Source organism: Peromyscus californicus, unplaced genomic scaffold (assembly GCF_007827085.1).
Source record: "Peromyscus californicus insignis strain IS unplaced genomic scaffold, ASM782708v3 Scaffold_16__1_contigs__length_79575227, whole genome shotgun sequence".
Classification (NCBI taxonomy): domain Eukaryota; kingdom Metazoa; phylum Chordata; class Mammalia; order Rodentia; family Cricetidae; genus Peromyscus; species Peromyscus californicus.
The window spans coordinates 4,405,248-4,419,495 of NW_026294458.1; positions in this window are offsets into that span (position 1 = coordinate 4,405,248).

Consider the following 14,248-nt stretch of genomic DNA (forward strand, 5'->3'; position numbering starts at 1 on the left):
AATTATGCATTCCTGGCCATGTGAATAGGGCCTGTGCAAATCAGAATCATACAACTAAGAGCAGTTCTGGTTGATTAAAGTTTGGTTCAGGTTAAAGTGTGGGTCACAGGGCAATAGGCTGCAGCTCTGTGATGCCAAGTTGCAGCAATCTGTGGTAGCAGTTTGAGATTTCAGGACCATGCTTTTGAAGATTCCCTAACAGAGATCAGATCTTTTTTTTTTAAACTAAGGTCATTTTCTCAATAATCAGGTATTGGCAGTTACCAGGTTTCTCCAGAACCAAGTTTTGACAGTTATCAATTAAAGTTTTCTTAGCCGTTCAAGATGTCATGTTCCCTTTCAGGGTCAGAGATATGACTCAGGTCCCATTCTTCTTGACCATTGATTAGTTGACTGTAGTTGTAGTCCTGGGTTTTAAACTATTAATTATGATGTCCTTCAAGCCTACTAATAGTGTAGTAGCTATGTAACACTTAGACCTGAGTAACTCAGCTTTCTCTACCACTTCACAAAGGCCTTGGAAGTTAGAGTGTAGGGAAGGTGCCAATACATGCTGTATTCATTCATCATCATCTAATTGGAAGTTTATTTACTTCACCACTGCTAGGTGATGGCCGTGGAGCTGAGTGATACAGAACGGCAAGTCTGTACACCAGGAGGTCACACCAGAATGAGCAACAAGCTGTGTGCAGAAGCTTTTATAATGCACGGAACAGTAAGCAGTGTGGTCAGTGAAGTCTATCATCAACATGAGGGCTTAGGCCAAGAACTCTGCAAATGTCATCTATTTGACATTGTAGAAAACTTATTTTTCCTTTGCCCATAGGTATTGGTTGCAAATAGCTTCTGGGTTAGGAATCCTGTTCACTTCCCCCTCTCAGAGTTGGGACCCTGTCTGGCTCACCTCTGTGAAGGTGCCATGTGTGCTGCCACGGGCTCTACGAGGTCACATGTGCATCAATCCTGCTACATCTGGAGGACAGTGTTTTCTTGGAGTGGTTCGTCACCTCTGGCTCTTGAAATCTTTCCACCTCCTCTTCTGCATAGGTCCCTGAGCCACGAGGTGCAGACTTGATGAAGACATATCATTTAGGACTGAGTGTTCCAAAATTCCTCTCTCTGTACATTGTCCAGTTGTGGGTCTTTTTGTCCTCCCCAACATCATAGGTTCGTTTGGCTGCATGATGGCTTTAAATGCAACCATCCTGGAAAGAGTACAGATATTCTAAAATGTGGTCATATGGTTACAAGGGCTAGCCTCTTGATTAGATTGTCTATGTGTCTATTGGAGCTCAGCCCGTCTTGTTCTTAGGAGAACAAGCCTGGGATTGCCTCAAGAGGCTTTTCATAAGCTTGGGGTGATCAGCATAGCTCTTTAGAATTGCTAACCCACCCAGGTTGTAACAGAGGGGTAGAATACGTTAAAGGAAGATCTCTTTAGGCATCCTCAGCTGTACAGTTCCTATACTTGATGTGTAAGTGGTACCTATGTTAGGGTCCAAACCGTGACTCTGAATCCCACTATGGTGGTTCAAATAAGAATGGCTTCCATAGGCTCATATATTTGAACACTTGGTCTACAGTTGTTGGAACTGTTTGGGAAGGATTAAGAGGTGTGGCCTTAAAAGATCTTTTGCCATTCCGTGTGTGTGTGTGTGTGTGTGTGTGTGTGTGTGTGTGTGTGTGTGTGTTTTCCTCCTACTTGTGGATCAAAATGCGAGTTCTCAACTACTGTTCCAGTGCCATTTCTGCTTCCCAGATGCCATGCTTCCTGCCATGATGGTCATAGACTCTAACCTTCTGAAACTTTAAGCCCCAAATTAAATATTTTCTTTTATAAGTTGCCTTGGCCATGATGTTTTATTGCAGAAATATAAAAGTAATTAAGACACTCCCTAATCAATTAAAGACACAATTAGTACTGGAAAGCAGAAATGAAAGACTGATAAATTAACTCTTTTCTTTGCTTCAGCCCCACCAGACCACTTCCCATGAATGCTGCCCTGACTGCTCTGCCATAGTCCCACTGAACAACACAAGATGGCAACCTAAGAAGGCCTCTTGATGTTGGCTATGATAGTACATTGTGAAGAGGAATAAAGAGGTTTATTGACTCCTCCATCAAGACCATCCTCAGGATCCTATCAGAGGTTTTGTTTTAAACAAAGTCAAGAGGTATCCATAGCTCAGCAGTGTTGGTCAAGGTATTCCCTCCCTCCTGACCCCCTTTTCCATTGTCTGAGCTTCAGTCTCCTGAAAAGTGATATGATACATTTTAAGTTTCTTTTCAGAAAATAAGTCCTCCTGGCTTCCTCAAGGGTCCTAGCTTGTTCCTTCTCTCAGTATGAGATTCTTGGCATCCATGGTATCAGTGTCCTAATACCAAAGGGAGGACCAAAAGTATATCTCTACATTAGTTCATGCCTGCCAGGATGGTTATAGAAGTAGATGCTTTGTGACTTGGAATCACTGCTTTGAGCCCTGACACTCCCTTCTTCCTCTACAGTTTCCAGGTATGGCAGAGTAGAATATACAGAATGAAATGACAGAAATTACCACTCATCATTAATTCTTCTGCATCTAAACTAAGATTACAAGGGGGACTGAGCTCTAATGATGGGACTTTGCCCTCAGTGGGAGGCTTGGCCAAGTGCTTTATGTCTAACCTCCCTGCTTAAAAAATATATGAGAGCTAAAGTGGCTTGAGAAATAGGAAATGGGAAGAAAAGATTCTGGAACCCCCCCAAGACTTTCTAATGGTGGAGACATATGGCTGTTAAAGCTATCTGCAGCTAGGGTTGGTGCCTGAGATGTCAAGAATGACAAAGGAAGGCAGTTTCCTTTGGAGCTTACATTTCACTAGACAGATAGAAGTCCCCCAAGTGTATTAGAAAGCAAAGGTTTTATAGGTAACCCTACTTGCAAGAGTAAAAATATTCTAAATAGAACAACTTGTTTTCTTTCCTTTGGCTATCAGAACATCAAAACGATGGTCCCCTATAAACTGGATTTCCTCTGGAGTATCATGGCAGGAAGAAATGGCTGAGTCCCTCGTTCCTGTGGGAATGTTTTCCCGTGACACATACTTCTCTCTCCTATTTTCCCAAGGCCAAGCTTTGGGCATGTGGTTAACATGGAAGAAAGGCAAATGATCTAAATATCTTGGATGCAATGGAGGATGATGCTTTTCATAAGATAAGGAACACTGTGGGAACAGAGAGGAGGGAAGTCAAATTTCATTTGGAGATTTTAAAGCCTGAGATGCCTGTTACACTTTTAAGTAGAAAAGCCAGGTAGCCAACTGGATATATGAGTCTAGAGTCTGTGGGAAAGAAATACTAGAGAAACGGTGAGGATAGGAAGCCCTAGAATTGAGCACATTTTGGACCAACCTCACCATTCTACACCTGTTACATCTGCATTGCTAGAATCCAAGAATTTCCTTTGTTGCCTCTCACTTCACCGTTGGCCAGCCACCCCATCCTGAGTACAGTTTTGATGAGCAGGTGGATATAAAGTGCTTCAAAGTGTGAATTCAAAGAAGCAGTGACTGTGAGGAAATGGGGGCATACAGATTAAATGACACAGAAAATTATTGTGACAAATTGAAAATGTAGTAAAGCTATAGGAGGTTACAAATTAAGGAAGATTTATTTCTTTTTAACATGAGATGGATTGTAAAATGTTTATCTTGCTAATGAAGATGTCTCAGTAGTAAGGGTTCAATTCAGTAAATTATGGAAATTACCCAAGTCATGGGCAAAAAAGAAAGGATCCAATGTCTTTACTTTGTGAGCAAGGGAAGTCCCACCTAGGCCATATGGAATTGAAGCTCTAGGGACAGCTCAGTCCTATCACCAATAGAAGAGAGCAGAGTGATTAGGATGGAGAAGACACTGGCAGCTTGCTTACTGACAACCTAACACATGACATCTGCTTGTCATGATGCTGCATAGTGAGCAGTGTCTGGTTTTTTCTTCATCGTTCAAGACTTTTCTCAGTAGAGCCAATGCCTATTCCACCAATAGCACTGAGTTTGGACCTGTTCTATTTGATTTGAGCTGCTTAGTCACAAGTGACAAATAATTTATTGGAAGGACTCTGAGATGTTCCACTTCCTAAATATGGGATGGAACAATTTCAACCTAGGACCCGTAGACCTCTAGGGCTCTCCCCAGCAATCTCTTCTCCTTTCTACATATGGGCTTCATTCAATTTTTAAAGACTCTTCATTTATTTGTTTTTTGTATGAATGGTTTGCCTGCAAATATATATGCACTGTGTGTGTGTGTGTGTGTGTGTGTGTGTGTGTGTGTGTGTGTGTGTGTGTGTGTGTGTGTTGTGCCTTGTACCTGTGGAGGCCAGAAGAGGGTGCCATATCACTCAGAATGAAGTTAAGGATGGCTGTAAGCCACCATGTGGGTACTGGGAACAAAAACAGGGTTCTCTTCAAGAATAGAAAGTCACTTTTAACCACTGAGCCATCTCCCCAGCTCTGGACTTCTTTCACTTTTACCAGCTTCACAAATTGAGAAACACAGGCACTAACAGGTCTTGATTACCACTTTAGTACTTATATGATGAAGAAGACTGAATTATCTCTGTTATACCTCTTAGTATACTCTGTGTCGGGACAACAAAACTGATGTTGGACAATATAGAAAAAAAATGTTATTTGACTCATGATTCTAGTAGCTAGAAAGTCTACATAGTATAGTGCTGTCTGATATCCTAGGAAGAGTCCTCTGACTGTGTTGCACAGTCACAGAAAATCAGAAAGGGTACCAGACATGTGTAAAAGGTGTATGAGTTAAGGGCAGGCATGTCTATTTCTAACTACATGATCCACCAGGAATTAACTCCTGACAGATCCAGCCCACTCTCTGTATACAGCATTAATCCATTCCTGAGGTGGGGCCTGCCATGTTCTAATTTGTTGGGGGATATTTGATCACACTGTGAGCCCTGAGTTTGCATTGTGTTGATTAAATAAAATTAACCTTGGATCAGGAGGCTGAGTTAGCAATTAGTTGACAGAAAGTGATCATACAGCATCAGAGGGCATCCAGGAGAGATAGAGAGACACAGGAAGTAGGAGGGAGGGATTTGGAGTGGCACAGGTTTTTCTGGTTTGGCAAGCAGAAGCAAGGAGAGAAGGTTAGCTTTTTGGCTACTCAGCCTCTCTAAGCTCACAGGTTTTCATCCCAGCCTTTGAATTTCAAGTCTTATTTATAAATAGAATGATAGAGATTTAGTTAAAGCTACCTCCAATGGCAGTGACAGAGCTGGTGCCTGCGGGAACAGAATTCCCACCAGGCTGTGGCCTGAGCAGCCAAGGCCACTGCTGGAGAAGCAGGCCCATAACTGCAGAGTTGCAATTGCCGGCTGAAATAGCAGTACATGAGGGCTCAGCCACTGTGCCTAAATTAAAACATCACTAATTACTTTCCATTAGGCTCTCGACACTGCCATACTGGAGACCAAGCTCCCAGCCCATAAATCCTGAGAAACAACTTACATAAAATTCTTGAAGGGAGATTCTCATGGGGTAATATCCTACATATATGGTCTGGTCAAATAACAACAGGAGTGCCGGGCGGTGGTGGCGCACGCCTTTAATCCCAGCACTCGGGAGGCAGAAACAAGTGGATCTCTGTGAGTTAGAGGCCAGCCTGGTCTACAGAGCAAGATCCAGGACAGGTACCAAAACTACACAGAGAAACCCTGTCTCGAAAAAAACAAACAAAAAATAATAATAACAACAGGAAATTGTGGGGTTGTTATAGCAAAGCTGGTGTTTTCAGGACAGAGGTGGCAGGAGGTCGGTGTAAATGGAGGCTTTTTTCTGTCCCACCCCATCCCATGGCTGCTTCTAAAATAATCACTCGGAGGCTTAATATTAATTACAAACTGCTTGGCTGAACATCTCAGGCTTATTACTAACTAGCTCTTACTATTTAAATTAACCCATTTCTATTCATCTATGTATTGCCAGCCACACCATCCTGAGTACAGTTTTGATGAGCAGGTGGATATAAAGTGCTTCAAAGTGTGAATTCAAAGAAGCAGTGACTGTGAGGAAATGGGGGCATACGGATTAAATGACACAGAAAATTATTGTGACAAATTGAAAATGTAGTAAAGCTGTAGGAGGTTACAAATTAAGGAAGATTTATTTCTTTTTAACATGAGATGAATTATAAAATGTTTATCTTGCTAATGAAGATGTCTCAGCAGTGAGGGTTCAATTCAGTAAATTATGGAAATTACCCAAGTCATGGGCAAAAAAGAAAGGATCCAATATCTTTACTTTGTGAGCAAGGGAAAGCCTTAGAGTCACAGTCATATCATTTTGGAAAAGCTGTCCAAAATATAAATTGGAGACCAAATAGCCTCCTTTACAAATAGTTCTGAGGAAATGATTAACATGTAAAAGGACACAATTAGATCTCTATTTCTCACCCTCCACAGAATCAATTCAAAATGGATCAAAGATATTAAAGTGAGACAAGAAACTTTACCACTGTCCCAAGAAAATCTAAGAAAAACACCTGAAGATACAGGAATAGGCAAGCAGTTTTAGAAAAGGACTCTAATACATCGGAAATAGTTCTAAGAATTGACAAATGAGAGATTACATGAAATTAAAACATCTTTGGCACAGCAAAAGAAACAACACTAGAATGAAGAGTCAGCCTACTGAATGGGAAAAAAATCTGCCTATTACTCATAAAACAAGTCATTGCTTTCTAGGATATATATATAAAAGGAACTGCAAAAATGGAACAGATAAAAACAAAGCACCTAAACCAGTAAATGGGCCAATGAACTGAACAGACCATTCTTTTTTTTTTTTTTTTTTTTTTTTTTTTTTTTTTTTTTTTAAGATTTATTTATTTATTATGTACACAGTGTTCTGCCTGCATGTATCCCTGCAGGTCAGAAGAAGGCGCCAGATCTCATTACAGATGGTTGTGAGCCTCCATGTGGTTGCTGAGAGTTGAACTCAGGACCTTTGGAAGAGCAAGCAGTGCTCTTAACCTCTGAGCCATCTCTCCAGCCTTGAACAGACCATTCTTAAATGAAGAAATACAAATGGGCAATAAATACTTGGAAAAGTGTTCCAAGTCATCAAGGAGACACAAGACTATTTTGAAATTCCATTTTAATCCAGTCAGATGGCCATGATCATGAAAACAAATAACATCAAATTCAAGAGAGAAGGGCGTGTGAGGAGAACCCTTATCATTGCTGGTGGGAAACCAAACCTGTGCAGCCACTATGGAAATAAGTATGCAGGCGCCTCAACAAATTAAACATTGAATGACCATTTCAGTCTCCTATGTCACTCTTATGTATATAGTTGAAGGATGCTAAGTTAACATAGACAGAAATACCTTACCTACATACCCACATCTATTGCTGTACTATTTATAATTGCCTGAAATAGAACCAGCCTAGATGCCCATCAACAAGAAATGGATAAAGGAAGCCTGATACATATTTGCAGTAGAATTTTGTGATCCTGTAAATAAAAATAAAGTCATGACATTTGTTAGGAAAAGAGGTGCAACTGAAATCTTTTTTAAGTGAAATAAGTTAAACTCAGCCTAATACCACACTTTCTCTCATGTGCAGGACTTATATAAATTAATTTCTCATGACACCAATTTCCCAAGACCCAGTTGCTGTGGTAGATCCTTCTGTATGCTGAATGTGTGCTGCTCTCACTGGTTGATGATAAAAGCTGATTTGGCCTATAGGCAGGCAGAATAAGGCTGCACGGGAAAGCAAAATGGAGATACAGGGAGAAGGAAGGAAGGAGTCGGCAGACTCGATCCAGTCACCCAAAGAACAAGGTGTCAGAGAACAGGTAAGCCACAGGCTACATGACAATGCATAGATTAATAGAAATGGGTTAATCTAAATATAAGAGCTAGTCAGTAGTTAGCCTGAGCTAATGGCCAAGCAGTTTTAATTAATATAAGCCTCTGTGTGTTTACTTAGGTCTTAGCTGCTGCAGACTGGGCAGGACACAGGAAATCTTCAGCTACAAATGGTGGCCACTGTGGAGCAAGTGTTTCCACCTAAATCCTGAGAAAGCTTGAAAAAAAAGATTCTAAAACAGAGCTAAAAACAGCTTCCTAGTTGTGTCTCTCAGGCAAGCTGTGAGCTACATTATGGCAGGTTTGCAGCAGTGTGTGGGCTTGACCTGCAGCATGATGTATTCCCGTGGTACACAGAGGCCTCTCCAAGCCAAACATTATGCTATGTGGTGAATTTAACCTTTGCTAGTACAGACAAAAAGAGAGAGAGAGAGAGAGAGAGAGAGAGAGAGAGAGAGAGAGAGAGAGAGAGAGAGAGAGAGAGAGAGAGAGAGAGGCTTCTGGGCTACATGCTGCTCGATGGAAGCATAGACCCACTGCTTACCAGAGTTGGCGGTAAACATAGTTCTGCCATATTGGGAAGCTGAGGTGGGCAGAGCCAGCAGCCAAAGCTGCCATTTCAGTCCTAGTAATGCTGCAGTTTAAAGCAATAGATTCACAATAAGACAGGTTCAGATGGAATAGTTTACAATGTGTGTAAAAATGTATGTAGGCTTGGAAAAGAGAGAAAAAGGAATATATGCAGTTATATAAAGGAATAGATAGTTTTAAAAAAGAAAATCTTTAAAGAGACAGTAAAGGTAGTATAAAAAATAACCCATGTAAAGATGGATATCACACAGAGAGTCTGGAATATGTTGTCTTTGGGATTTTTACCTGCAGAGAGACATTTGATTGTAAAAATTGCTGAGTTAAATCAATATGTATATATTAAAGGTATCTCGATTTCAAATTGTTTGTCTAAGGATATGTTGCTTTGGGAAAGAGGTTCTGCTTTTGTTTCCACAGAAGATGAAAACCTGTGGACTGCTTCCAGGCTAATGTGGTTTGACCAGTCAAGACCCCCTGAAAGGTCTTTGATGACACCATGGCCCAGATGATCCAACATCCAGAACTGTTTCAAGGCAACTGGCTCAGACAATGCAGTCTCACAGACTACTCCAATCAGGACTTGACCATTATCAGCAGGAAGTAGCCTAGAACACTATGCCCACTTTCCCAAATAATGGATTATGGATGTTTGTCTTTGTTTAGGTTGTTGGTTACAAATTGTTATTGGTCATAGTCAGTATCTTTCTAAAAGAAGAAAGGAGGATATGATATGAAAATATAGGATATAGATATGATAGGATCAAAGGGTGGATTGTTGAACCTACTTTTCAAGAGCAACTTGTTTAAAATGTTTTACATTGCTATGGATTTTAGTTTATTGATACAAATTTAAAGTTAATTTTGTTATACTGTATGTATATTTCTACTCTTATTTAAAGTATTTTGTTTGTGCGACTCATTTGAAATTGTAATGTATAGTTGAGAAATACAGATTAATAATTAATCATCCATGATAATCAAACTTATAGTCATGTTAGTTAAGTTTTCTAGATATATATAGATACATTTCAATTAGGTAGGTAATCTTCAAACACTTCTAAGATCCACAGAATATGGCATTTTAAATGTTTTAAAAGCTTAGACTTTCCTGGACAATGAGACATGTCTGCTCCTGGCAGCACTGATTTATTTCAAAGAAAGATGGGCATCAAAGACACTCCATATGGAATTTATCTTCTTCTTGGCAAAAATAGCCATTTGGGCAAGAAACTGTTCTTGCCTGGACTGCTTGACAAAATGTTGTATTGACTGAACATACAAGACCCATAGGAAGGTGAGATGGTCCTTCAGGTTCCTGCTTCACAGAGGAAACTGCCAGACATTCTACAGGACACAGAGAAAAGTGACTGAAAGACTCTAGGCCTATAGGCTGAAGATGAATGCCCCAACATTGCAGAACTTTGGGTGATTGTCCAGGCAACTGTCTTTGACATTCTAGATTTTTGGAAGTTGCTTACAATGTTCTTCCTGTTTACTTAGGTAATTTTTTTTTTTTTTTGGTTTTCAAGACAGGGTTTCTCTGTGTAGCTTTACGCCTTTCCTGGAACTCACTTTGTAGACCAGGCTGGCCTCGAACTCACAGAGATCCGCCTGCCTCTGCCTCCCAAGTGCTGGGATTAAAGGCGTGTGCCACCACCACCCGGCTACTTAGGTAATATTATATCCTTCTGAAGTCTTTGATGTAGTTGAAGACTAGATAGTTATAATTATGGTTTTCCTTGGTTATGATAAGAGATAAGGTAGATATGAAACTTTAGACTCACAAATATAAGATAGATATTTTCTTTAATTTTACAAAATACAAAGAGACTAGATATTGTAACTGTAATTCTTTTTAAAATTTATTTATTATTATTTCACATGCATTCATGTTTTGCCTGCATGTATGTGTTTGTGAAGGTGTCAGATCCCCTGGAACTGGAGTTACAGGCAGTTATGAGTTGCCATGTGGTTGCTGGGAATTGAACCTGGTTCCTCTGGAAGAGTAGCCATCGCTCTTAACCACTGAGCCATCTCTGCAGCCCATAACTGTAATTCTTGTTTGTTATATGTAATTTTACTATGTTAAAGTTAAAACCTTCAGAGCCTGCAACTAGTTGACAGGAGTTAGCCATAGTGACTATGAGGGAGCCAGGAAGACAGATAGACAGACAGACAGGAAGTAGTAGGGAGATTTGGAGTATTGGCAGTCTTTTGGGTTTGGAACAGCTGGAGAGATAATCTTGCTGGGTCACTAGCCAAAGAGGAAGGTCAGTCAGTTGGTTGCTTTTAGGCATCTCTGAGCTAGCAGGTTTTCACCCCATCATCTGACTCCCAAGTCTTTATTGGTAAATAGAACGATAGAGACTTAGTTAAAATCTACATTTGGTGGCAGTGGCAGAACCGATGTCAGAAGGACGGGAAGTCCCACCAGCCGCAGCCTGAGTAGAGGAGCACTGACTGCAGAGCTGTAGACAGCAGCTAAAATAGTCTTAGATTCAGATGCAACTGCCAAGCTGACAGTAAAACAACAGGGGTTTCCTGACTGTATCCTTAAAGATAACCTCTTCCCTGGCTTCCCATTCCCGGCTTCACTTCCCCCATCTTTTCCCCTTTCATTTCCTTGTGCCTCTGTATCCTTAGATAACATTCCACCCCAGATTGTACGATGCTGCTCTGCTTTCTCAGGTATCAATCCACTCACTGAGTTCACAACTAGTTGGGTCTCTCCAGAACCCTCTTGAACCTTCCTCCGGAACACAGGAAGAAAATTAGGGAAACTCCTGCTTACATGTGTGCTCATAGGATAGCCTGGAGCTCAGTCTCCATAGTGAGAAATGCAGCTTCTACCCTGAACCTTGTCACTCTGAGCCTCTTTTTCTTTTTTTTAGACCAAACAAAACCAAACAAGCAAACAAACAAAAAACAAAAACAAAAACAAAATAACCCAGGGAACTGGGGGGATGGGTTTGTCTCCAATGGATTTTTCTGACCATGAAGGCCTGACCCCACAGGACTGAAGGAGGTCATGAAAGACACACAGGTGGATTCTTGTGCTTATTTCTCTCATTCTTTTGTGCTTCAACTGTGTTATTAGTGTGTCAGGTCCAAAAGAAACTGGGGACAAATGGCTGACTGTGACCCGTCCCGTGGGCCAGGTTATTGGGGAGACCCGAGGAGGCACCTCCTGAAAGATCAATGGGGGCGAGAGAGAAAGGAGACCAGGTGCATAAAAGGAAGACAGAGTCAGTCTGAGTCGTGTCAAGGTCTCATTTATTGACTGGGTGTTGAGGCTTATAAGCAGGGCTTTAGGCAGGGAGGGGTAGCAGGGGAAGCAAAAGGAGAGAAGAATGGAAAATTCCTAAGGAAGGGTGAGGTCGCTTTGGTCCCAGGCCCCTGCAACTGGCTGATTAGCACGTACTCCAGGAAGTTGTACAGCCCACAGTTAGGCCAGGAACCTGTTTTTTGCAAGGTTTGATAAAGTAAGGAAGGTCACACAAAATTCAAGACACAGCTGTCCGGAGTCGGTCTCCAACAGTTCCCCCTCTTTTCTCAAAAATGGACCAAGTCCATTGTGATCGGGGTGGCTAGGGTCCGAGAGAGTCCCTGTCTCAGGCTACACAGGGGGCTTCCCACGCTCTGCAGCGTGCCATGTTGAGCCGGTCTCGACGACCTCTGTATACTGTTGTCTCCGGCGTGGGCCCTGTACTATTCCCGTCATTGGGTACCCTCTAGCAGTACCGTGGGGACGTTGGGGCCTTAGGACACTGAATCTGAGTCCTTGATGGGGCTCCTGGCCGGCCTCCTCAGAATCTGGCCCAGGGACCAAAGGTAATGAGAAGGAGAAAAACAATTAAGGGGGCTAGAATGGTAGGTAGCAAGGTGGAGAGCCAGGGGGACCCTTGCAGCCAATCTTTAAACCACCCGTGCTGATTTTTAAACTCTCTTTTTCTTTGGGCTAGCCTTTCCCTTAATTTTTCCATCAATTCCCTGACAATACCAGTATGGTCGGCATAAAAGCAGCATTCTTCCTTCAAGGCTGCACATAATCCCCCCTCCTTTAAAAAAAGTAAATCCAGACCTCTTTTGTTTTGTAACACAACCTCAGAGAGTGAGGTTAAAGATTTCTCCAGAGCAGAAATGGATCTTTCTATGGCCTCTAGGTCAGTAGTCATAGCCATTTGTAACTGCATAAGGTGGTTGCTCTGCATGAGGGCAGTAGTTCCTGTACCAATTCCTGCAGTGATGCCCCCAATATCTAACAAGAGGGCAATAGTCATAGACACAGGTTCTTGAGTGTATCTGCCTCTCTGCTCAAAGAATTCCATATCGGAGACTAATTGGACCAGAACATAAGAGTTTTCCCATTATCAATGGCAAAGCGAGCTTCCCCTTATTCAGTTTTTGCCATCTGCAAGTGTGTCATGGGTTCAGAGGTGGATATTGGAATTCTAGCATCCTCAGTTTAGTGGTACCCAGACATGAATTATCATTTAATTAAGACATCAGTGATATAAGAGCCAACAATAATTAGCAGAAGCACAAGGGCCAAAAACCTTATGATGGCTGACAGAGTTCCTTATCCTCAAGGAACTTGGAACTTTATCTCAGGTTCTCTATGACAAGAAATTCCCTTTTGATCTAACATTCTGGGGGGGGGGGGGGAACAAGGGCGATGTTTTCTCTTCTGTAATTACTTCCTGCTGACATTGGGGCATTGTTGTCAAGGCCCTGGAAAGCCAGAATGTTAGTCCAAGACAAGAGGGAACGTTTTATTGACCAGCTGAAGAGATGGTATGCATATCGGCTGAATTGGTCCATATCAGCTTTCAGCAAGTTCAGGGCTCACAGTCATTTGCAGTAGGTTGTCACCAGCAAATGATGCTAGGATGTATCTGTCAGCCAAGTGGAAACCTGTTGAGATAGATATAAACTAGGAACAGGAGTTAAAACTTACGAACTTATTTGTAACTTTTAAACCCATAGTCTTAGTAATTGTAGTATTATCAATTTGCCCTGAAATCCATAGTGTCTTTTCTATCTAGAGAGCCAAGTATAAATTGCACTGAAATTTCCTTGGTCCAATGAAAAGCATCTGTAAGTCTATATTTAGAACCTGTTTATCTTTTTTTTTAAAGAGACTTATTAGCTTTAATTAATTAATCCATTGATCAATCAATTACTAAGCTGAGAAAGCTATAGCTAGTCCAGTCATCAATGTCATCAAAGATCTGAGAAGGATAAACTTTACCTGAGTGCAGACTTTTAAATCTATTTAAAAAAACAACAACATAGACTATCCATAACCCAGACTGTCATCATCCCAGGCTCCTATAGTCTTCATAGTGTTGGCAGGACAGGTGTCAGGACAGCATCAGTCTTGGCTGCTGGGCCCATAATGTGAAATTCTCCCTGTTGAGAAGCAACTTGGTAAAAACTGACCTTATCTTGTCAGTGTCTCATAGGCCAGATCCCTGGCAGCAGGTGTTGAGTCAGAGCGTCTTGCCCAGTGGTCGGTGTTGTCCGCAATTCAGGTGGCATCTTCTTGTCATTGCTCCATATCTTTTTTGGAGACCTTGGGAGTCATTGCTAGGAGCTGGGGAGCTTGGAGTCTCTGTTTGCTATAATAAGCTTTTTATCAAATAATGTAAATGCCATATTCAACAGATCTTTGACAGGTTTGAGGACCATTATCTATTAAATGTATCTGAGCCAAACAAATCTAGGCCCAATCTTGAAAAATATCTCTAAGTTTGGTAACAATAACCAGG